The sequence below is a fragment of the Lygodium microphyllum genome, chromosome 26 (assembly GCF_053477565.2).
Source record: "Lygodium microphyllum isolate KBCC chromosome 26, Lygodium_microphyllum_v1.1.10, whole genome shotgun sequence".
Taxonomy (NCBI): domain Eukaryota; kingdom Viridiplantae; phylum Streptophyta; class Polypodiopsida; order Schizaeales; family Lygodiaceae; genus Lygodium; species Lygodium microphyllum.
In genome coordinates, this window is record NC_141160.1 from 40,296,256 (window position 1) to 40,322,435 (window position 26,180).

The 26,180-nt window shown below is 39.7% G+C and overlaps 1 pseudogene; it reads right to left on the bottom strand.

Moving 5' to 3' along the window:
* Nucleotides 1-828: 828 nt before the first annotated feature.
* Nucleotides 829-26,180, bottom strand: LOC148013176 (protein ENHANCER OF LHP1 1-like; annotated as a pseudogene).

The window sequence follows — 26,180 nt, forward strand, 5'->3', positions numbered from 1 at the left end:
CCTATAGGCATGTTTAGATCCAAACTCATATTTATATGAGTAGATGCAATAGGTGTGTCAGATGTGGGCAGAGGTGCAATCGATGAGGCACTTACAGGCATGGAATCTCCTTGAGCAACCCGTTTCCTTCGAGCAAGTGCTAGAGATAGAGTCAATTGACTCAAATCCCTCTTAGGACGACCCATATCTATAATATGGATGCAAAGAGTTAAGGTATGCTAAAGTTAAACACTCCAAAATCCAAATGGTAGTGGACTGTGACAAATACTAGCAATCTTTAAAACTTGAGATTTAAAAATTGGTAGAATGTTGAACTCATACCTGCTCAAAGTTTCGATGAAGACTTGATTTAAAGTTAGATGGTATACTCTAATATCAATCTGCCCTGTAGGCTGCAAGGCAAAGACATCTATCTAAGATTAATAGTCTTAGATTTTGAAAGTCTCTAAGCTCAAGAATCGTATGTTAAAATCTAAATTCTCCAAGCTCAAGAATCTATGTTGTACGACAATAAATGTACCTTTGAAGTTCGAGCTGCGCAAGGCTGAGCCAGTGAGCAGTGAGTAAGCTTTAGCTCCTCGGGCGGTGGACCTCAAGATAGCTTCTATTATAGCTCGACGCTCGTATTGAATCTTGAAAGGCTGAATCCTGATTCCTGGGACCTGAATGATGAATCTTGAAGTGCCAATTTCCAAATGGCATTTGGTACTAGCCTCGCGACTCGCGAGTGATCGGGACTCAGCCCTCTAGGCAGTGGCAACTTGCAAGTGCCCTCTAGTCACAATCTACAGACTCCACGATGGAACTTGGAAGTTCAAGGCAGTGCCGCTACCCGCAGACTGCAGTGGGCACTGGCCCCTGGGCACGCATGCATCGTGATTCGTCACGTCCAGCCTCCAGGCCCGCCGCCCCACGCTGAAGCCTGACTCCTGAAGGCTGAGACGCTCGCGAGTCGCTAGGGAGTCGACTGTCGGACCAGCATCCACGGTCCACGACTCCACGCCGCACGGACCAGTGACCACTGACCACCACTCGAGCCTGGCGAGTTGCGGCTCCAGAGTCCAGCGGCCACGCCGGCCAGCCTTGAGGCTTGGCTCTTGAGTCTTCAGGCTTCACGTCGACTCCTGAGTCCTCACTCCTGGGACCTGTCACCTGAGGGCCGAGTCCCGACTCTCGAGTCCCAGCCGGCAGCCTCCAGGATGGTGGACCGTGGTCAGTGGTCACGACTCACGAATGGAGTGATGACTCACGAGTTGACTCTGCTTAGAGGCTAGAGCTACGTGCCTCACTGCCTGTCGCTTTCAAGAACATGAGCCTTGAGGGGAGGGTTTTGCTGACTCTTGAGCCTGTCGCACTCAAGAAGATGAGGGCCTACTACCTACTACCTAGTACCTAGGGTTTTGATCGCCACAGCTCTCAGTGTACTTAGAAAGTTAGAACTTAGAAGTTAGTAGTATAGTACTATAGTCTATTATCTAAATTTATTACTAACTAGTAACTTCTAAGTTAGTAACTCGGGAGTCGGAGTCTCGGATCTCAATAATAGTAGTTACAACTTACTCCTAAGTTCTAACTAGTAGACTCACTACTAATAAATTTATTTATAATATAATATATTAATTTTTTAGGAAAAAAAGTGCCCTTCGAATGTAGTGCTTGAATAATTTTGCCTTTCTCCAAGAAGGGCAAATTTTTTCTTTTCCCCTTCAACTGCATTGCTTGCAATATTTTAGGATTCTCCAGCAGGTCAATAATGGCCCAGAAGGGTTGTGTAACCTTCAAAAATGAACACTGCGAAGGCGTTGTCTCGCTGCTACGAGACGTCCATCTCGTGTATATAGTCGTCCCGCCGGTGCCAGCTGTCCGTCACGCGTCCAAAAAGCACTATATCCCAAAGGCGCAATACTTACGAAAGCTTCATTTGCTTTTGGGGAGGGCATTCATGTGTTCTAGTACGTTGTGTGTTTCGTGTGGTGTGAATCATTGCAAAGCTTGCGAGGTTATATCTTGCTTGCTTTGCATTTGGTGAGGCGAAAGTTTTTTCTCATAACTAGGTTAACACGTTTAGTTAAGTAAAGGAGTATGAAGTTCCCTATGAAAATCTTACATATTTGTTATATAGCAGTTTTACTCATGGTGATTAGACGTATGACATGTTTTAAAGTGAAGTATGTTTGTAGATAAGATTTAATGTTCTTTAAATACATGGAAAATCTCGAAATGAGAATATGTATGCTTATATTGTTTGAGTCAATGATCATGAGTTTGAACATTTACATTTTATTTGCTATGTTATATGAGGTTTCTTCTCTTTAAAAAATAATACTTTTTACATATTGCTGAGTGTTTGTATAAGTTGTTGTACCCTGTCATGGTTGCATTTTTTTACGGATGGTGGCCTGCTTAAAATTCCTAGCCTTGTTTATGCTATCAACTATTGCTTCTATGTTAACCTCGAAGTTATGCTTGAACGGCTAGAATGTTTCTATATCTTCCTTTATTTTATTGACGGGATTTTTCTAGTGTTGTTGGATTCTTTTCTAAATGCTGGTCGTCTATACTACATACTCCTTGTAGTTTTTCTTACATCTTATGCTGTAGATGAAGTACTTGCTTTTGTGTCTCTTGATCGTTGGTGCTTTTGGATTGGCTCGTGGATTTTGGTTGCATATGGTCCCGTATGATATGGATGTACTTGAGTTGGAGGCAAGACTTGCATTGGTTGAGACTGCGAGGTTAGCGTTGGTAGAAGATTGGTTTATTCTTGGTTTACTTTTGTTTACATTTTTACGAGAAAAGTTGATATTGTTAGTTTTTTTGATAAAATATTTAAGAAGAAGCCATGTTTGAGAACTTACACGTTACATAGATTATGTTGCTGAATGGATCAAGTTGGAATCATGTTTCTGGGTGTAGACCTCTTTGCTCAATAGGTATGTGACCTTCTAGATTATTATTGCAGGACTGTCATGACCGTGATTGTAGTGATTCTTTTTCCATGTAATCTTCTAGTATGTCCTTGCCTTCTTTTTTCACGACTTCAACCAATTGGTTGAGCCAAATGTTAAATTTGTAGCGCAACAACTCAATTGGGTATATTCTGATGTCGTTTGTTCTTGTGTCTAGAAGCGCTTGGGCGTGCTTATTTGTGGTGGCTTGTTAACCAAGTCTTTATAGTCAAGTTTGAGTCTATTGATTATGTCTTTGAGGAGTCCTGAATGTTTAGTGCATATGAGTTAGAGTTTTTGTTTCAAGTAAAAGTGAAGGTTGCGAAGTTTGTAGGAGATTGTGTACCAGTTGTGATCTTGTCATCTGATGCAAGATGTCATTTGTTGTAAAAAATTTGAGTGCATGGCCATCATTTTTTGGAGATTATTGTAAGTAGAAGATGTTGACGTATGGTACTGGCTTTTGCCTAGCAACGTTTACCATTCTCATCAGGTTTATTGTTACATACATGTGATTCTATGTATTTGCAAGATGGTTCTCGATCGACGTTGGGCGATCCTGTGGTTTTGAATGTATAGATGGACCATCTGCATGCATAGATCAATGCGTTGGGTGAACCTCTTCAGAATAATCTTTCCATTGGATGAGATACTCCCTAAGGGATTTACTTCTCAAAACCATCTCTCACTTGTCAAGTATCCTATGAGGTTGAATTTCGAGGGCTCTTCAACTTGGCATCACAATTTGTTGGTCGTTAAGTACGTGATCAAGGTTAGGAACATAGGCCTCCAATAGACTAATGTGGAATACATTATGCACTTTCAAGTTGTCAGGCAGAAGTAGCTTATAATCATTAGGTCCTAGACATTTTAGCACCTTATATGGCTCACAACATGTGGGACTTAGCTTCTTGCATTCTTCCGGACATAAGGAACTTTTCTTTGGGCGAACTCGAATAAAACCATGTCTCCTTCCTTGAAAATGCATTCTTGTCTTTGTTGGTCAGCATATGCTTTCTATCAATCCTTAGAGCTTGAATATCTTGCATTATATCCTTTACTTGTTGATTCATTTGTTCTAGCATTTGCTTAGATTCTTCTACCCGTAGGGTAGGATTAAAAAAACTTAGTAGTGTAAGACAACCTTGCCCAAACAATGCCTAGAAAGGAGTCATTTGAAGACTTTGATGATATGATTCATTGTAGGAAAATTCAACTAAGAGTAGGTATTGAATCCTTCGTTTAGGTTCCCTGTTGCAATAAGCTCTAAGTATATCTTCAATAACTTGATTGACTCACTTCGTCTAACCATCGGTTTGGGGATAGTAAGCAGTAGTACTGAAGCAAAGTTGAGTTACTAGAACTTCAAACAAACTCTTCCAAAAGTTTGATGTGGAGAGAGAATCACAATCATTGATGATTCTATAGGGTAATCCATGTAATCTAAAAATTTCATTGATGAAAATTTTAGCGATTTTGAAAGCCTTTTAATTGCTTGTACAGGAATAAGGTTTGTAACTTTTATTAGCATATTAATGACTACCATAATTGAGTTATATCCTTCTTGTATTAGGGGTAATCCAACTATGAAGTCTATGCTGATATATTCCCGTTTCATTTGAGGGATATCAAGTGGTTGCTTGGCAACTTGACACATTCACCTTTAATTCACAGGTAGTTTAGGCATTTGATAAGATACTTAAGTATGTCACCATCGAGTCTCTCCATGTAGAAGCTTTTTTTGACTGCATTAAGAGTCTTAACATATCCAAGATGTCCCAAAAATGGAGAATCATGAGCTTTCCAAAGTATTTTCTTCTTGAGTTCCTAACTTGCCTTGTCTAGTTGAAATAGACAAGCTTCTCATTTATGAAAAAATCCCGATACTTAGACTTGAGTTTTGGAATACATAGCCTTGTCTAGTTGAAATAGACAAGCTTCTCATTTATGAAAAAATCCCGATACTTAGACTTGAGTTTTGGATTTGTATCCTTAATGGGGATCTCTCTTAACTTTTTCTGATAGCTTGGATCCTTCACTACTTCTTTGGCCATTTCTATGATAGCATTACTCTTGGGTTGTTGGGCATTGAAATCATTAAAGCAATAGTTTCTGTCCTAGAGGGTTTCCCCAAGATCAGAGTATTGACAAATGATTTACGGCTTAAGGCATTTGCAATCATATTCTCTTTGTTTGATATATATTTGATTTCAAAATCAAATTCTTGCAAAATTTTGATACATTGATGTTGCCTCATGTTGAGATTTGGCTATGTGAAAATCCATTTCAGGCTTTTGTGATTGATGACTAAGGAAAACTTGTTACTAAGCAGATAATGTCTCCACAATTTGAGGGCAAGAATTACATCAAGTAATTCTAGATCATGAGTGGCATAGTCCTTTCATGGATATTTAATTTCCTTGAAGGATAGGCTACTAGATGTCCTTCTTGCGTAAGCACGCATCCCAATGCAAGGGAGCTTGCATCAGTTATGATTTCAGGTAGCCTTAAAATAGGGGCGATTGCCAAACTATGCTTAAGCTTTTCAAAGCTGGATTGTTTGATAAATGTCCATACAATGGTTACTTGCTTCTTAAGTAGGTCAATGAAAGGTGCAACGAATCAAGGCATAGTCTTTAATGAAGACTCTATACCCTAGAAAGCTTCGCACTTCATTGATTATTGTTGGGGGTGGCCAATCTTGTACGTCTTTGACCTTGATTGGATCCACTGAAACACCATCATCTTTTGACACTATGAACCCTAGATATTCGACTTGGTTTTTGAAGAAAACATCATTCTTCTTTTTAGCATAGAGCTTGTGAGTTCTCATTGTTTCAAGAACTATTCGTAGGCTGTGGTTCATGCTCTCCTTTATTCTTGGAATATGTTAAGATATCATCGAAGAAGGCAAGGATGAATTCATCAAGATAAGGTCTGAAAATGTCTTGCATCAATCTGTTAAGGTGGCAAGTGTATTTGTTAATCCAAATGACATCATAATAAATTCATAATGGTCATATCTTGTGTTCTCTTTGTGTTAAAGACAATTTTAGGGATATCTTTCTCCTTGATTCTTATTTGATAGTAGCTTGATCTAAGGTCGATCTTTGAAATTTAGATCTTTGCTCCCTAGAGTCAATTAAGCAACTCATCTATCTTGGGGATTGGATATTTATTTTTCACTAGCACCTGGTTGAATCCATGATAATCAATACAAAGGTAGTGTGTTCTATATTTTTTCTTCTGAAATAGTGCTGGGGCTCCCCATGGTGAATTACTTGGCTGGATGTATACTTGGTCTAATAATTATTTGAGTTTTTCTTTTAGCTCAATGGCTTCAGAAATTGACATTCGGTCGGGTTGCTTGGCTATAGGAGCATCACCTAAAATGAGTTGGATCTCATGATCTACCTCTCTTATCACTGGAAGCTCTGTCGAGTCTTTCGAAAAATCATATGCATAATCTTTTAGCCAAGATGGTTGGTCCTTGGCTTCACTATCTTGCTCGGCCCTGCTGAGTTTAATTAGATAGATGGGTAATTATTTTTTAGACCTTTCCCTATTTGTGAAGGTCTAGTTGGGAATTCTCATATAGTTTGAAAATTCCTAATATAGTTAATGTTTGGCCACATGATCAAATCTTCACTTACTTGAAAGTGGAGTCCATCCTAATTACTTATATATAGGCTGTCTTTCCAAGTTTGCCTCTTTGAAGCATGGATTTAGATTTAGCCACATGGTCAAATCTTTATCCCTTATTTGAAAGTGGGACTTGGAAGATTTCCAAATTCTCTAATATGGTGTTCTTCTAGGTTTTAAAATGTAGTTTGACCCTTTTTGCAATGAATATGGGTTTTCTTTATAATTAGCCAATCCATACCCAACAGACATTCATAAGCCACGAGGTACATAATTTGGAAACTCATTTTGGAAGAATTGCCACCTAGATTGAATTTTACCTTGTTAGTCTATTGTGTTGAAAGAACTTCTTTACCATTTGCTAGCTCCATAAGCAATCTAGATATAGGAATAGTGTTTATCATAAATGATTTTAAGAGCCAATGTATACTTTCATGTTATAGAATATGTGGCAAAACTTGTATTTTAGACTTTCAAAAGTGTGGCGATTTGTTATCTAAACCAAAAATACCCTATAATCGATTAACGAATGTTTTTTATTAAAGTAATAAAGTAATAAAAGGTTTAAAGTGTTAGTTTTGAACTCAAGATGGTAAAGTTTTCTTAATAAAAATGTAGAAAAAACATTGAATGAAAGATAATTCAACCAATGACTGTGTTATTGAGAAGAAAATAGTACAACTAAAGCAAGGTAAATCAAGTCAACACACATTGATTAAAGCTCAACTTTCTTGTGAGAAAATACATATAAATAATGTATTGATTAGCCATAGTGCGACATTCAATTGGATTGTTTATGCAAAAGCTTCACCAATCAGGTTGAATACACAAAGAGAAACTTAATTATCTTAGGCTTGCCATCCATCAGTACTAGGAACTTCATCATTTTCATGTAGTTTTTTTGATGATGATGGTAGTAATGTCGACCCTGTGTTGATATCCAATTGGTTTTGCCGAGTATTGCCTGATATATCCAATATGCCAAAGCTCGATCATAGGAAAAGTTCTTTACTAAGTACTAATGGAAAACATACAATCTCATGCAAGTATCTAAGTTTGTACCTAACTTGTTGTGCACCTTGTTTTTTAAAAACACCATAATACTAAAACATTCTTTCATCCTCCACGGATCCTAAAATCATTGTTTGAGCCAAGTCAACAAGTCAAAAATATTCAGGCATACGATCTTGGAGAACTTTCAATATGTTCCCTAATCAAGTAATTGCGCCTAATTTTATAGGCTCTACAAGTTCTATAAATTGATGCCACATGGTCTCTCCAAAGCATTGTGATTGTTGCAAAAGTGCATCTCCATCTATTATCGAGAAGGTTGCATCAAACCCTTGCAATCGTAACATTTTCCCAAAGTGAGCTTTAAGAACGCGAACTCTTTTCTTGAAATCTGTTTGAAGAGCACACGTCTTACTGATGGTTCTAAAATTGTGGATAAACTATTGACATTGCCTCCAATAGTTCATCTCTTGGAAACCGTTCTTTTATTTCCTATGACACAAACCATGCAGCTTGTGCTAATGTGATTTTAACACTCTCCACCACATTATTAAAAGTTTCCATCTTTACAATTTGTCTCTAACAAGCCATCCTTGAACTCGCTTTCTAGATACATAAAGATGTACCAACCTTAAATGAAATAGCACTTGCACTTGGGTTGTATTGGATGATATGGCCTCTATTAAGCAAATGTGAAGTGCTTTGGCAACATTAAAAGCCATCTCCACAAGGCCAATTTCCCCCAATTTGTGACAGAGGAAAAAATGCATATAAACAGGGCACCCAAGACCTTGCCTCCCAATCGTAAGTTAAATTGCATCACTTGAATATAAACATTTATTATACAATCCTTGATTTAAATTTTTTTTACATGATATCAATCTTGGGTTATACTAATGTTGTATATAGACTTCAATTGAGTTAAAATTTGCATGATATCATTTAGACATTGAACAATGAAGATGCAACATAGATTGCATCAAGTTGTTTTCTCATGAAAGCGTAAATACAAAAAAAATTGCTAGAGTTTTAAATATGTACGCACGTGAGGACACTTTATGGTCGAGTGCACAACCTACATGCCCATCCCATTAAGCAATACCAAACAACTAGAATGTCAAGACATTACATAGGGGCTTCTTTCAAGTAACCCCCATTTGCAAATGTCCTCATGTAGCCTTGTGCCCTTCAATAGATCCATTTGCTTTGCACAAGAATTTTCTAGTCCCACAAAATGAAAACTAATTAGTCTTCTTTGGAAAGACACCTCCTTTTTGTTGTGAACTGCTTTGATTAGTTCATATATATATGTATTGATAATCCGACCACAAGGCATCTGCTATCACTTTGTGCTTGAAATCTAGATACCTTGCATTGGCTTGTGGTTGCAGTGGGGCAAAAGAAAAAGGCATGTCTCTATGAGAGCTCACAAGATTTCATGCTTTGTAAGTGTGGAATATGTCATAATCAGATCGATTTGGGCAAACTAAGCTTGATGTTGCAATTGTTCCACTGTTGCAAGGGAATTTAATACTTTAATACTATCTCAAGTCTTGTAAAATAATCTATAATAAGTGCACTCCAAGACAATGAGACACTACATCCTGAGCAAGAAGCTAATCCAAGACCTCTTGCGCTTTTGCAAGTGCACCACATTTGGCATACCTATCCACAAGAGCATTTGTGAACACAATCTTGCCCTCCATCATCCACAATCTAACAATCTCATTATCAAATTTTTAACCCTTGTAAACTACTCCTATGGCAACACATGCTTTCAAGGAATAGCTAATCGTGACAATGGCATCTTCACCATGCCCATGGTCAATATATCCAACCATGAGTGTCTTCTAGGAGGATGCGTTTGCAACGGACAACTTATCAAATACTAAAAGATAATAACTGAAGACTTGAAAAAGTACATTTAAGCATTTTTTGAACTTGAACAAGCTGCCAACTTCCAAGAAAATACTTGTTTTACAAATCATATGCTCCCAAGTCAGAATGAGCCATTGGCAAAGAGAAGTTGAACACACTCAGAATGGGTTTAGGGGACACCTATAATTTTTATACATTTAAAAACATGTAATGAGATAACACAAATAATTTCTTCCTGCGATTGATAACCCAAAACAATAAACCAGTTGTTGTGGTCAAGACTTTTGAATGGACCTCTACCACATAGATGCATTTTAGACCTCTACTATATAAATTAAATGCAAAGGGAGGCAAAATAAAGGAAAACCCCTACATAAAAGAAGAGAAAATGAAAAGAGAACCATTACAACTATCCTCTTAAATGATCGGGCAAAATAGCAAAAGAATAAGTTAAGCATTCAAAAATATCTACAAAATCAGTACCTAAAACACAACAAAATGCAATTGCTGTATAACCATCCAACTACTGTCATTCAAGCTTTCTACAACTAACTTGGCTAATAAAAGGGGGCATGTGGTTCCCAGGCCTAACTTTCTTAGTAGGACTAACTAACCTGAGATTGCTTGTCTAGAAGCTTGTAAATGATACAAAACACTTGAGTATTATTCAATCCAACCATCCAAAGACTTTCATTCTCACTTTTCATTTCTTTTGAAGCACTGCATAAGGTAACCACTTCTATACTCAATTCAAGCTGATTGAACAAGAAACTTAGGGTTGCCTTGTGCTTAGAAACATGCCCCGTAGACATCATAATGAGTTACCTGAAAATGGGTATCCAAGTGCCACCATATTGAGAGGTGTGAACTCGAAGTTGTCCCCGATTGTTGATTTAACAAAAAATGATTGGATCTCTCTCTCTCTCTCTCTCTCTCTCTCTCTCTCTCTCTCTCTCTCTCTCTCTCTCTCTCATATTCCACATGGCCTTCACATAGATGACCTATCAGCATTCCAATACAATCTAGATGTCCCCACCATGCAGCTTAACCATATAGAGTTGAACCATGTTGTCAGGATGGACATCACTCAGATTTCCCAGACACACTTGGCATGAAGATGGTCTTCCACGAGGATCATCTTCTCCAACTTTTAGAGAATGGCTTCATCAATAGACCAAGATATATGGATGTGCACATGTCATTTCTTGGGATGCAGTGTGCCATCTCAACAGATGCAAAACCTCCTCACATTAGATTTGAGTCACGTGAGATACACCAAAGAGGCATGAGAAAAACAAGCTATTTCAACAACGAAAGTTGAAGGTGGAGATAGAGAAACACTACATATGGATATGCTTGCTTACTATGAGATACAAGGATACTATCATTGCCTTTTCCATGAGAGATACAATCTCCTTTGCTGTATTCTGGCTTGCACTGATAGAAATTCCCTAACATTCTATCTTCAGAAGCTTCACAACAACCAAGATACATTGACCCAACCTCGAGCGGCACCAATGGGTGCACAAGGCAATAGTGGACATTCACATACTTCATCAAGCACAAGTACTATCTCTATCAACCACATCAGTCCCACCAAGTAAAGGAGCACCCAAGGCAAACATTGAAAAAACTATAGAACTATGTAGAGCTAGGCAGCCTTTCTCCCTTGGCACTATTCATCACCCACAAGATTATCAAGGATCCCACACCATAAAACATTCTTACAGAGCCTCACCTGAAGGGATTCCATCATAGATGCATTGAGATTCCTCCACAAAAACCCAATGTTTGTATGAATGTATGATTTATAGAGACACACAGTCTCCAATTTTGGATGTTTAGTACTATTCCTACTCCTCTTAGGGATTACAATCTCTATGCACATATATATGATTTCTCATTATCCAATCTACTAGACAACTTTCTCATTGCCTAGAAGAGATCAGGTTTAAAATCCAGAAAGGATCAGTTTTGGAATGGATCCAATAATCAGCACCTTGGAATCATATAAGCTAAGAAAACCAATGTCGCTAAAACCCAGCCAAGTAAGATGAGAGCGAGGACTCAAGGGAAATGGCCCTTCCAACACTTTTCTATGTTCTGCCACATTGAATTTTGTGAATTGCATCACCTAAAATGAATACAAAATCAGAGAAAAAGAATCATGCAATTTCATCACACACCAAGACAGCAATTATTTGCAGTATTATAACTATGCTTGACATAAGGTGCATCTACTTGTTGGTCACAAGACAAGGGAGAGCTTGCATGTAGAACAATAGCGGGAAGCTCCTTGTGACTTGCCATAGTGACCACTAGGCCTGCCAAAGACAGCAAGGAAGTCTACAACATACAAATGACAATAGTGAATAACAATCAAGTCAAGTCACTAATAGCTTTATTCAAGATCATATTCATACTTTAGACTTTGAAAATGAGGCAGCACTTGCAAAACACCTTTAGAAAATAGTCGGAGGTGGTTGAGACTAGTTGAGATAACTACCCATCCACATCCAAGAGGTAATGCTTGCTGCAAGCCGCATTGACACTGAAGCATTAACTTGAAACCTTAACATTGCATCATTCATTTATGAGAAGCACAGTGAACATTACTGCACAAAAAGTTAATTGAAATTGAATGGGTGGACCTCACTATTTTTTGCCCAGCTACTACAAGGCCGATAAAGTATGGTACTTGGATTGTTTTCCCCATTCCTATGAGATGCAAAAATGCAGCCGCTATCATTCATAGCATCCATTTTGAAGCCAAAATAGTCCGTCATTGAGGGCACACGAACCCCTTTCCCTGTATCATGAAACTCCACCTACAAATCACCAAACAAAATCAATGGTATAGTAGAGCCTGGTTTAACTGTTGTGATCAATGATCATCATGCATCTGATTATGAGAACATTGCAAGGGAGAAAGCACCTCTATGTGTGACAGCTCTTCATTGTGACAACTAGTGATGCTGCCTATGAGATTGTAAGAAAGAAAATGGCACTTGCCCAAACTAGGTGTAGTAGAGCAGGGCTGAAAAGGAGTTTGTAATGCAGGCACTAGATGTCCACCTATAGTGGCTCCAGATGACAAGCTTAAGTTTTTATTCTGGAGCAGAGCCTCAGCTTTACTAGAGAATGATTGCTGGAGCCTATCATGACCTTTGATCTTTTCCTTCTTTCTAAAATCAACACTGAAGGAGAATTGGGTCTTTTTTCAGGTGAAGATCCACCTTCTTCCTCACTGTGAAACTGCTCTCCATCCTCCCCATCATCACTGAAGTGCAGCAGTTCTTCTCTGTTAATAACTGAAGGAAAACTAGCATCACTGCTAGGTAGGGTCATGTGAGATGGAACAACGAGTTCCCAAGCACCAAAATTTTCCATACAAGTCACCAATGGCTAAAGCATTTCCTTTCGATCTCCATGCCAAGCTGCAGATTTGAGATTCAAACTTTTGGCAGTCTTATGTCTTGCATGTTATCCACATCCCAAATGATTATTGGAAGAGAGAGAGAGAGACAGAGTGGAGTGGAAGATGACCCTCAGCTCATTGTTGTTCTTGTTTCATTATTCTTCCATCATACAAATTGAAAGAGACTTGCACACATAGGTATGACTAACCAAGACTAACTGTGGTTAAAGTCACTAATTACATCGACTTATTGAATGTCACACACATATAGAGCTATATCCAGCTAATGTGGTTACACACATAAAGATAGACTGACTGAAGAGTAATGGGAGCTTGATATTCTAACACCCCCCTCAAGCTCAAACCATCTGATAAATTCCAAGTAGTTGTCTGAAGTATATGAACTTTTCTTTACCAAGAGACTTGGTAAATATATATGCTACTTGGTCTTCAGTCTTCACATGAATCAAGTCAGTCTACCCTGTAAGAACCATTTCTCTGATGAAATGGTAGTGAACCTCAATATGTTTGGACCTAGCATGGTAGATAGGATTGCTAGCCAACATAACACTGCTGAGGTTATTACAATGCAATCTCACTCTACTTTCTAGCTATATTCCCAAGTCTTTCAGCAATTTCATCAACCAAATTGCTTCATAAGCTGCTAAGGCAGCTCCTCTGTACTCAGCTTTTGTACTAGACAATGCAACAGTAGGCTGTTTCTTACTCTGCCAACTAATCATACTACTACCCCCAATCCAAATGCATAACCACTAGTTGACCTCCTATCATAAGCACAACTAGCCCAATTAGTATCAGTAAACCCTGTCAAGTCAAGGGATTGTTTGATACATAAAACAACCCATAATCTATAGTACCCTTTATATATCCCATGATCCTCCTAACTACATCTAAATGTGGTTTGTGACGCTTCTGCATGAACTGACTAATCAGCCCCACTACATAACATAAGCTAGGATGGGTAATAGTCAAGTATATCAAGCCGCTTACCATCTGTCAATACATGGTCACATTCTCTATGTCATTTCCAACATCAATCTGTAGCTTGACATTCTGATCAAGAGGTATCTTCATAGGCTTGCATTCAACCGTACCTTACTTCTATAACATGTCATGAGCATACTGCTTCTGTAGTAGACTTATACCTTGAGGCGTAGAGACTACCTCAATCCCAAGAAAAGACTTTAGCTCCCCAAGGTCTTTGACTCTAAATTTAGCCTGTAAACATGATTTAATTTCAGCAATGCCCTCTTCATCATCTCCACTGATGATTAGATCATCTACATAAACCACTAGAAACACATATCCTGTCAAGATTGTGGGAGAGAAGGAAGGAGTCTCACTTGAAGCTTTCTTGCTTGCACAATGGGGGAATACACACAAGGGTGGAGGCTGAAAATAGTTTTCCTCTTCTTAGTTGTGTAAGCCAAAAGAACTCAAGTACAAAGAAATAGAAGAACCCTATATATGGGTCTTAAACCAAACTCAACTAACTAAGGTGGCATACTAACTGAGCCACGAACTAGAGTAGATAAGGATAGCTATCATGTAGCTATTATTCATGGGCGGTGTACCAACCGCGTCTGCAACTGACAAGTCGATGACATAAATACACAACGGTCACCCTGGCGTATCACGAGTGGAGCTCGATATCTCAACACTCCCCCTCGAGCTCAATCCCAATTCCTGCACACCAAGCAGGTCTTTGAACTTGCGCAGCTTCTCTGCGCCCAATGCCGTCGTGAATATGTCAACTACCTGATCCTCTGTGCTGACATAAACTAGATCAATAAGACCTAGTAAAACCCTCTCTCGCACATAGTGATAATGCACCTCAATGTGCTTTGTTCTAGCATGATAGACTGGGTTATTTGCCAAGTGTATACTACTCATGTTGTCACAATAAATGACAACTGGTCCATCTATAGACTGATGCATATCATAAAGTAGCTTATGCAACCAAGCTACCTCACATGCAACCATTGCTGCACCCCTGTACTCAGCCTCTGTGCTCGACAAGGCAACTGTAGGCTGTTTCTTGCTGCTCCAAGTGACTGCAGCACTCCCAAAAGAGAACACATATCCACTGGTAGATCGTCTATCAGAAATACTACCAGCCCAATCAGCATCAGTGTATCCATGCAGCTGTATCTGAACCCCAATCTCATAAAATAGTCCATATTGCAATGTGGACTTCACATACCTGAGTATGCGTCTAGCCGCATCCAAATGTGGTTTTCTTGGAGCCTGCATAAACTGACTTACCAATCCAACAGCATAGCTCAAATCTGGCCTCGTAATAGTCATATAAATGAAACTTTCTACTATGCGTCTGTACATAGTAGGGTCTTCTAGAAGCCCACCTGCATCTGTGCTCAGCTTCACATTCTGCTCCAAAGGAACTGAAATAGGCTTACAGCCTGTCATCCCATATTTGGACAGCATGTCCAATCCATACTGCCTCTGTAAGAGCTGTATCCCACTTGGTGATCTAATCACCTCAATGCCCAAGAAATAACGCAACTCTTCCAAATCCTTCATCTCAAACTTCTGCTTCAATAGCATTTTCACATGAAGGATATCTTCATCACTGTCACCTGTCATAATCAAATCATCAACATAAATGACAAGTAGCATAATACCTTTCTCTGTTTTTCTCACATAAAGTGAGAAATCTGCCTTGGAAATCTAAAAGCCAATAGTGACAAGATACTGTCCTATCTTGTCAGACTATGCTCTAAGTGCTTGCTTCAAGCCATACAAGGCTTTCTTCAACTTGCAAACAAACTCAGGATGAACATCATGCACATAACCTGGTGGCTGCTCCATATAGACCTCTTCTTGCAAATCACCATGCAAGAAGGCATTCTTTACATCCATCTGATGTAAAGACCATCCCTTTGATGCAGCCATAGCAATGATTGCTCTAACGGTTGCCATCCTTGCAACCGGACTGAATGTTTCTTCATAGTCAATGCCATATGTTTGTGCATACCCCTTGACTACTAATCTTGCCTTGTATCTGTTCACCGAACCATCTGCATTGTGCTTCACCTTATAAACCCACTTACAGCCAATTGCATTTTTACCTTTAGGCAAAAGTACCAATTCCCATGTAGCATTTGCTTCCAAGGCATCCATTTCTTCATCCATGGCTTTCTCCCATTTTTCTTTTTCCATGGCTTGCTCAAAAGAAGTGGGTTCTGGTTCCTGTATCACTTTGACCATATATGCATAGTGAATGGCTGTAAATCCATCATATTTCAGCCTATCCACAGGATACCTAGCTCTCGTAGACCTGCGCAAAGTAGGTTCACTCCTAGGTGCTCTCAAAACATCCCTGGTCTTCCTTACTCCAGCTGTAACAATAGAAAGAATACCCAACTCATCATCAATGCTCTGTTCTGAGCCACTGGATTCACTATCCACATAAGAGTGACCTGCATTCACATCAAACATGGGCTGATCAACCTTCTCTTTTCCTTTTCGTGATACCTGCATACCACTATCTGCATTACTTTGAGAAGATTCTCCTGATCTCAATCTGCCTGTCCATGGCGAAGAATGTGAACCACTGCTAGAGGACGCTCCAGGTCCACTAATATTTTGTGACTGCTGCTGTGAATTCTGTGCAGCATTACCATTTTGTGCATCTACATCATCAATCACATTTACTGGTTTATACCAGCTACTCGTCTCATAAAAAACAACATCTCTGCTCACTGTAAACTTACGAGTAGAAGGGTTATAGCATCTATACCCTTTTTGCTGCAGAGAGTAACCAATAAAGATGCACTTCTCAGCTTTTGGATCCAACTTGGATCTCAACTCATCTGGCACATGTACATAGGCAATGCAACAAAAAATTTTCAAATGAGAAATATATGGTTTCCTTCCAGTATACCTCTCCTCTGGAGTCATTCCATGTATTGCTGCAGTGGGAGTCCTGTTCATTATGTAGACTGCTGTAGCAACTGCTTCAGCCCAATAAAAATCTGGCAAGTCTTTTTCATTGAGCATGGCACGAGATACCTCTCCAATATGCCTGTTTTTCCTTTCTGCAATTCCATTTTGTTGTGGGGTATGACTGCATGAATATTGCTGCTTTATGCCATGCTCCTACAGGAACCTTGCAAACTCATTTGAGAGGTACTCTCCCCCTCCATCTGACCTTAGGCATCTTATCTGCAGGACTGTTTCTTTTTTAACCATCGCTTTAAGAGTTTTGAAATGCCCAAAAACTTCACTTTTCTTTTTCATAAAATACACCCAAACTTTTCTGCTATAGTCATCAATAAAATTGACAAAATAATGACAGCCTCCAAGAGATGCAGCTTTAGTTGTCCACACATCAGAGTGGATTAATTCCAATGGCTTCTTACTCTCTTGAACATGTCTAGGAAATGGTTTCCTTGCCTGTTTTCCAAACTGACAGGCTTCACATACCTTATGCATTTCTGCAACCTTGAATTTCGGCAAACCTGCAACAATATTTTGGGCCTGCATTGATTTAAGTCGCTGTACATTAACATGACTAATGCATTTATGCCAGATGTCAATATCTGCAACTACACCGGTCCCATGTGCAAACATTGTTGCACTCAATTTAGACATGTCTGCATCCAATGTAAACATTCTGCCCTTCTTCTTTCCTTTTGCTATCAATCGACCTTTATTTTTCATATCTTCAACAAAGCATCCATGAGGATTAAATCTGACCTGCAAGCCCTACTCAACCATTTGACCAACAGAAACCAGATTCTTGGTGATATTCGGGACATGAAATACATCGGAGAGGTATTTCTTTTTCCCATATTGCATAGACAAAGGAAATTTTCCAATCTGCACAATAAGATGTGCAGTATCATCACCAGTCTCCACAAATCCTGGTTTTTCCATTTTTCTTGCATCCTCCATCCATTCTGCATGACCTGTCATGTGGTTTGATGCACCTGAGTCAACATACCATACATCATTGCTTTCTTCTGCACTTGTCAGAGAATTATTCATGTGCTGCACCATAAACAAGTGCTCATTTCTGTCATCACCCTGTCTACTAGAAGATGCATAATTCCCTTGTTGCAGTTTTCCATTCATGATGTCATTCTGCTTTTTATAGCAGTCTTTAGCCATATGACCCATTTTACCACAGTAGTAGCATTCAACATTACTGTTTGCATTTTGGCCTCTTTGCCATCCACCACGACCTCTTTGACTCCCCCTGCCTCTAGAGTTACCACGTCCTCCTCCATAGGACTGGTTTTCTTGAGTTTGCTGCATATTCTGATTTCTACCACAGCCTCCATATCGGCCTCCTCTACCTCTGCCTCTACCTCTTCCAGCATTTGAGTAGAAGACAGCTTCTTTTGAAGTTCCTCCTGAAGAAGATGCACCACCATTTCTCTGTTCCTCAGAAATTAGAAGAGCAATCAACTCCTCAAAATCAAGAAATCTTTCACGAACTGAAATGGATGTCCGAAACTGTGCATAATCCTTTCCTAGACCATTCAAGGTCACAGAAACTAAATCATCATCTTCCACTAGTGACCCAATGGAAGCAAGTGCATCTGCAATCTTCTTCACCTTCATGTGGTAGTCGTTGATGCTCATATTTTCTCTTTGCACATTGTGCAACTCTTGCTTGAGCTGCATTTTCCTGGCTTGCGTATTTGTGTTATACATTTTTGACAAAGTATCCCATGCCTCCTTTGGCGTACTTGCATCCTGAATATGCACAATCATAGAGTCTGAAATGCTGATAGACAGCCAATACATAACTTTTCTGGCTCTCTCATGCCATGCTTTAAATGCCTGCATTTACTGTTGATTGGGAACATCAGGAAGAACTGGTTCTTCTTCATTTCCTGCAACAAATTCCCAATATCCTTTTCCCATAAGGAAATTCGTCATTCTAAACTTCCATGCTTGGAAGTTGTTCTTGTCAAGCTTTTCAGTGACAATCTGTGAAAGAGAATCAGATGCCATTACAGAAGACTCCAAAAAATTCTGTCACTGCAAAAACCACAGCTTCACCCTCACAAGGGAAAATCTGCAAAACTGGCGAAAGTGGTATTTGACCACATAGTCACTTCCTAGTGACGATTTTGCATCAACAGGCAACAGGGATGATTCTGTAACTCCCAATGTCTCTGCGCACAAGCATACAATGCAATTTTTACAGTAACTATTCACCGACCTGTAGAACAGTGGCTGCACAGCATAAAACTGGGCCTTTTCCTGAGTGCATGCAGAAAACTTCCGCCTCCAAAACAGGCCCCGAAATGGCCTCAAATAAAAAAAACAAGGTCGCCAAGGGCTAAAGCCTTCTCCCGCAGCATATACTGCCCTCTTGCTTCACCGCGAAGGGCGTCTCAACCTAAGACAATGCACTCCTGCACTTTCCGGCTGTGCTACCTATAGAGATCTGCTCCCAAAACAGAAAATGAAAGCAACATTGCTCCTCTTACCAGAACACCGCGAGCTTGGCTTGCTTTCTTGAGCTCCTTACCACGAACAAGGCTCTGATACCATGTCAAGATTGTGGAAGAGAAGGAAGGAGTCTCACTTGAAGCTTTCTTGCTTGCACAATGGGGGAATACACACAAGGGTGGAGGTTGAAAACAGTTTTCCTCTTCTTAGTTGTGTAAGCCAAAAGAACTCAAGTACAAAGAAATAGAAGAACCCTATATATGGGTCTTAAACCAAACTCAACTAACTAAGGTGGCATACTAACTGAGCCACGAACTAGAGTAGATAAGGATAGCTATCATGTAGCTATTATTCATGGGCGGTGTACCAACCGCGTCTGCAACTGACAAGTTGGTGACATAAATACACAACGGTCACCCTGGCGTATCACGAGTGGAGCTCGATATCTCAACATATCCATGATCTGTCTTCTTCATAAACAGACTGTGATCTGCATCACCCAATCTAAATCCATGTTGCTATAAATAACTACTGTTCTGAGCATTCCATGCTCTAGGTACCTGTTTGAGTCTATATATATCCTTTTTCAGCTTACATACATGTGTAGGAAAGTCCGGGTGAACACAGCCTTCGGGTTGCTCCATATATACTTCCTCAACCAAATCACTGTTCAAAAAATCATTCTTGACGTCCATTTGCCATAATTTCCAGCCTTTGCATGCTACCAACGCAATGATAGTTTTGACTGTTGCCATTTTAGCCACCGGACTGAAAGTTTCCTCATAGTCAAGGCCATATTGCTATGCATACCCTTTTGCAACCAACCTAGCCTTATAGCGTTCTAACAAACCATCTGACTTGCACTTAACCTTGTACACCCATCTGCAGCCAATGGTGACTTTTCCTTCAAGCAACTCAACCAATTTCCATGTCTCATTTTCAGCCAAGGTTGCATACTCCTCATCCATGGCACACTAGTTATCATTTGTAACTGCATCATCAAACTTTGTAGGTTCTTTGTAACCTGTCACACTAGCCATATATGCATAATAGTGGGCTGAATAACTAGTGTATGTAAACCTGTCAACTAGTTTTCTAACTATCTCAGATCTCCGTAGTTGTGGCTCACTCTGAGCTTGCCTCTCATGAGGCGGTACATAATGACTCTACCTTGCTCTAGGCATCATAATAGATAGAATGCCCAACTCACTATCCAAATTGTCACTGTTAGATGACTCATAACTTGCTGTAAGTGGACTTGTCACATCCTCATTCATATTTTCTTTTCCCTTATCCAATCTCCCCCTCATTGACATATCCGTATTAGTGGACATAGGAGTATAACTCTGCAAGCGTCCTGACCAAGGACTTACTATAGGTGACCCATCACCTATAGGACCACTCATAGATGCACTCACTATAGGTGTATTTTTAGTATTACTAGTACTGGCTGATCCATCAGTAGCCATTGCAATCGGATTACCATACCACGATGCCAGCTCATAAAAAACAACATCTTTGCTAATCAATGTCTCTTGTGTAGACAATACATAACACTTGTAAGCTTTTCGATCTTGTGCATAACCAAGGAACACACTCTTGACAACTTTAGGATCCAATTTCTTTCTCTTTTCATCAGGAACATGCACATATGCAATGCTACCAGATACCTTCAAGTGTGAAATGTCAGGCTTATGAGACCATACAACCTCTCCCCTGCTGCCGGAGTTCTATTCAGCACATAGACAGTAGTCACTACTGTTTCAGCCCAATAACCATTTGGAAAACTCTTCTCATTCATCATAGCTTTTGCTATTCCATCAGTACCCTATTTTTCCTTTCTGCTACACCATTTTGCTATAGTGTATAGCTGCAAGTTAACTGTCTTTCAGTCCCATGTTTAGCAAGGTGCCTGTCAAAGTAATTAGAGACATATTCTCCACCTCCATATGATCTAAGATATCAAATTTTATAGCTCAACTCATTTTCAACATGCTTCTTGAAGTCCTTGAGTGCATCAAACACATCATCCTTATGTTTTAGTATATGAAGCCAACTGTACGTGTTGAAATCATCAATGAAGGATACATAGTAAGGAGCACCACCAAATGAAGCATTATGAGATAGACTCCATACATTTGAGTGTACCAACTGCAAGGGTTGTAAGCTATTCTGTACATGTCATGAGCTTTCCAAATTGGCATGCATCACATACATATCCAAAGTCATGATACTTGAACTTAGGCAGTCCAAGGACAATCTACTTTTGTTGCATAGATTTTAGCTTTTGTACATTCACATGGCCAATCCGCTTATGCCATATCTCAACATCCTGTATGGCACCATCATCATGTGCAAACATGGGTGCTTTCAACTCTGGAATTAACGCATCAAGAGTAAACATTCTGCCATGTCTTCGGCCTCTAGCAACCAATTTGCAGCCATTACCATATTCTTCAACAAAGCATCCATCTCTATTAAATCTGACTTGTAGATTTTGTTCTGCCATTTGTACAATTGTCAAAAGATTCTTGGTTATTGTAGGTACATGTAGTTCATCATGTAGGCTCTTTTTCTTGCCATCAGGCAAGCATCAACAATGGAACAATTTTTGTGTGCTAAATGTCATGTTGGGTGTCGTCTCCAATACACACATAACCATGTAAACCTGCAACCATCTCATCAAACCATTCTCCATGGGGTGTCATATGATTTGAAGCCCCTGAATCAATGTACCATCTCTCATCTCTGTTCTGCCTAGATGCATTTTTAGACACATGCTACATTACAAACAGTTTGTAAACCTGCTCGTCATGAGTACCGCTAGAAGATGCATAGTGCCCATGTTGTTTGCCCTTTGCCTTCATATCTCCCTGCTTCTTGTAACAATCCTTTGCAATGTGTCCATATCTACTGCAATAATGACAGTCCTTATCTTTGTTTGACTGTCATTTGACTGCCATAAACCAGATCCACTACCTCTACCATGGGGTGATCTCCCCTTGCCTCTAAAGCTGCCAGGCCCTGTGTATTTTTGCCATGCCATGCATTCTACTGATGCTATCCATAAGCATTTTGAGTGTCTCCTCGACCTCAAAAAGAGCCACTGCTTCTGCCGCCTCTACCACGTTGGCTAGCGTAAAGAGCAGTGTCTCTACTTTGAGGCTTACTAGAACCTGTATTCAACCCAAGCTTAACTTCCTCATGTAGCAGCAAAGCAATCAGCTCATCCCAATCAGGGGATTCAGCTCTCATAGAAATAGATGTATCAAATGCTCTATACTCTTTGGCAAGTCCATTCAATGTCACTGCAATCATTTCATCCTCAGACACTGAACATCCAATGGTGGCAAGCTGATCCACTATGTTCTTGATCTCTGTAGTGTAGGCCTGAATGCTTCTCCTATTCCTAGACATGTTATTGAATTGTTGCTTTAGCTGAATATTTCTTGCATGTGTTACATTTCCATAATTCTTCATGAGTATGTCCCATGCATCCTTTGGAGAATTGCATGCAATAATCTGTATAACCATAGCATATGATATATATAAGGAAAACCAATGTAACACCTTACATGATCTCTCAGTCCATAGCTTATGAGCCCTTTTTTGATCATTTGTCAGATTCCTTTCATGCATTTCAGGTTCAGCCTCATCACCTGTACATAAGTCCCAATAAACTCTGCCAACCAAAAAATTCTTCATATGGAACTTCCATAAAGCAAAAATTTTGTTGTCCAGCTTTTCTCCCACAATTTGAGTGATATTGTTAGAGCCTTGAGCATTTGCCATAGTTGCAGCTTAGGTATTCAGTGATATATACAACCTGTAAGTATCTGACTCCTTTTCCTACAGTTCAAGACCAGTTTCCTGCTATTCAGGACAGTTTCCTTGCAATTCAGGATAGTTTTTCTGACAACCTGTTTGCTATAAAATGTATTCCAATAATGAAAAAAAAATCCAACTGAGCATAAACCAAGCTCAAATTAGTTCAAAACATTCTATGGTAGTGGCAAAACATCCCAACAACCAACTATGTCCATGTAAGTATCAATATTTGTCATGTTGCAAGTAGCAATACCAAATACAACCAACCCATTGCTATAACCAGCAGTACTTTCTATGTTAAAACAAGAGTATTTAGACCTCAAGAAAGCCCCAAAACATCTCATTCAGTTGCCACTCTATGCAAGAGTTGATACATGTCCAATTGGTCAAAATATATTGCATGTATGCCAAGTGAAGATGATAGGTATCCTTCCTGCAGACAATAACCAGTCACAATACCCTGGTGTAACCAGCAACAAATCAATCCAAACTTTGGACTTTTAGCACTCACAATATCCCAAAAATTATCTACCACTCAAGTGGTATGATCCAAGCATTTGTCACTAGCAAATAAGCATCACAGATACTTCAACCCTATAGGTATATTGTTTCCAAATTCAGGACAATAACCAGTTTTGCTATTTCCAACTGCAAATAAGCTCCAAAACTGAGCATTTAATACTCCAATATCATGCTCAAATGCATGATAATAAGGGCACATACATTGTTAGGATGAAAGCCGCCAGTCCCTTGGAATCACATTATGTTTACTATAGAAAACAGCCAGTATGCACAGGTCTGTGCTGAATATCTCAAAATCTATGAGGAATTTGAAAAAACTTTCTTCTGCAAAGTTGTAGATCACGTCGAAACGGTCAGGGAATGTGTGTTGTTTCTCCAAAAACCATTTCTATAGCAAAATATAGCTTCTGCAAAAAAAAGGGATGAAGGCACAGTCTCGTTTAATGACGTTTTCTTTAGACTTGATGTCTTGATGTCAAATGGCCACTGCCAAGCCTTCAGGCTTCAGGCGTTCAGGCGCTGATACCATGTCAAAAGAGAGGGATAGAGACAGAGTGGAGCCAAAGATGAGCCTCAGCTCATTGTTGTTCTTCTTTCATTATTCTTCCATCATACAAACTGAAAGAGACTTACACACATAGGTATGACAAACCAAGACTAACTGTGGTTAAGTCATTGACTACACCGACTTACTGAATGTCACACAAGTGTACAGTTGTATCCAACTAATGTGGTCACACACATAAAGATCAACTAATTGAAGAGTAACGGAGCTTAATATTCTAACAATGATGACCTGATTGTCACTTGCTACGGTTGCAAGGTATTTGCCATTTGGTGACCAGGCTAATGAGCCAATTGAAGCTGAATGCCCACCTTTGAGGATGAAGACCTTTTCACTTGTATCCTGATCATACATAATCACATCCACGCCATGTTTTTTGCTAGGAATCGCCAAGACATCTCCCTTTGGATGCCAAGCAATTTCATTCCTCCCAAATTTGTTCAGATTTGTGTTGAGTGCAGCATGGTTAAGTGTGTGGATTCGCTTGCCAGATGAGAGGCACCATCACATGATAGTGCCATCACTACTGCTGATGCCAAAAACTCATTGTTGGGGTCAAATGCAAGGCTAATGATAGGTGCATTGTGGCCTTTAAGGACTCGCACAATAGAGCTGTCAATGGTACCGATGATCTTGATGCCATCATCCTCTCCTCTTGCCACAAGCAAAGAGCCTGCGGAACTAAAGGCAATGGCATGGATGGGCAAAGTAAAGCAAGTCACAATGCTTTAGAACTTTCCATCTGAGAAAAAAAAAAGAGGAAGGCTATGAGAAACACTCACTCTGCAACTCAATCTCTACAATGGACAAGGGCCATCTTGAGTCAGAAAAAATGGTTAACATAATAAAAATCCATGTGATCCTATGTGTAAGGCTCTGAGCCATGAACTCATGCCATGGTAAAATTCATGCAATCATGTATTAGTTTGAAGGCATGAAGAGAAAAATGAATGAAATTGTGACTACTAGAGAAAAGATCTCATGCCATGTAGTGTCTCTGAAGAGAAAAATGAATGAAATTGTGACTACTAGAGAAAAGATCTCATGCCATGTAGTGTCTCTGAAGAAATCTATATGCTGTAAATAGAAATCTTCACAGAGAAGCATTTAGTTCCACAAAAGAACTTGAATGAAATGTTGCAATGGCTGACAACATTTAGAGAGTAAAGAGTGAGGCTACGACTGTGGGAAACATTTGGTGCAACATTGTGTCCATAAAAGAAATTTTCATAGATTTCCATAAAACAGACATTTGTGAGTGAAATATTGAAATGCCTGAAAGCATTTATCTCGTGCAGCATTATGTCCATAAATAATTTTGCATATACTTCGAGAAAATAGACATTTTATGAAACAAATGTTGCTATGCCTGAAAGAACTCAGAGAGTGAATAGCAAAATAGTCACGGTTGGTTAACATCTAATGTAGCATAATGATCTACATGTGTTTCCACAAAACAAAGTTTTGTGAAGGAAAGATACTGAATGAGCATAGTTCTTCTGAATTGCCATTAGAGATTCATCAGAAAAACTGTGGGGCGATGATGGAAAAAAAACTTGGATAGGAGAAGAGTTTGAGTGAGTGATTGAGGGAACTAGAAGGGAAGGTGAGGTCGGAGGGAGAGAGGCAAGGGAGTGATGGCAGAGCGATGGTGGGAGAGGCGCCGAGAAGGGGCAAGCGGCGAGTGGGTGGCTGAGGAGGAGGAGGGAGGAGGAGGCCATGCGTGAAAGAAGATGAGGGCGTGAGAGGTGGTCGCGATTAGTTGCTGGCCTTCTTTGTCCCACGCAATGCATGGGTTGCCATCACCCTTGTCGCCCGGTTTTCCTTCCACCTCCAGCATTACGACAGCCTTATTTCCCACCCCTGCCGCTCCTCTTCCCACTCCGTCATAGCCATTTCCTTTCGAGTTCCTTGCCAT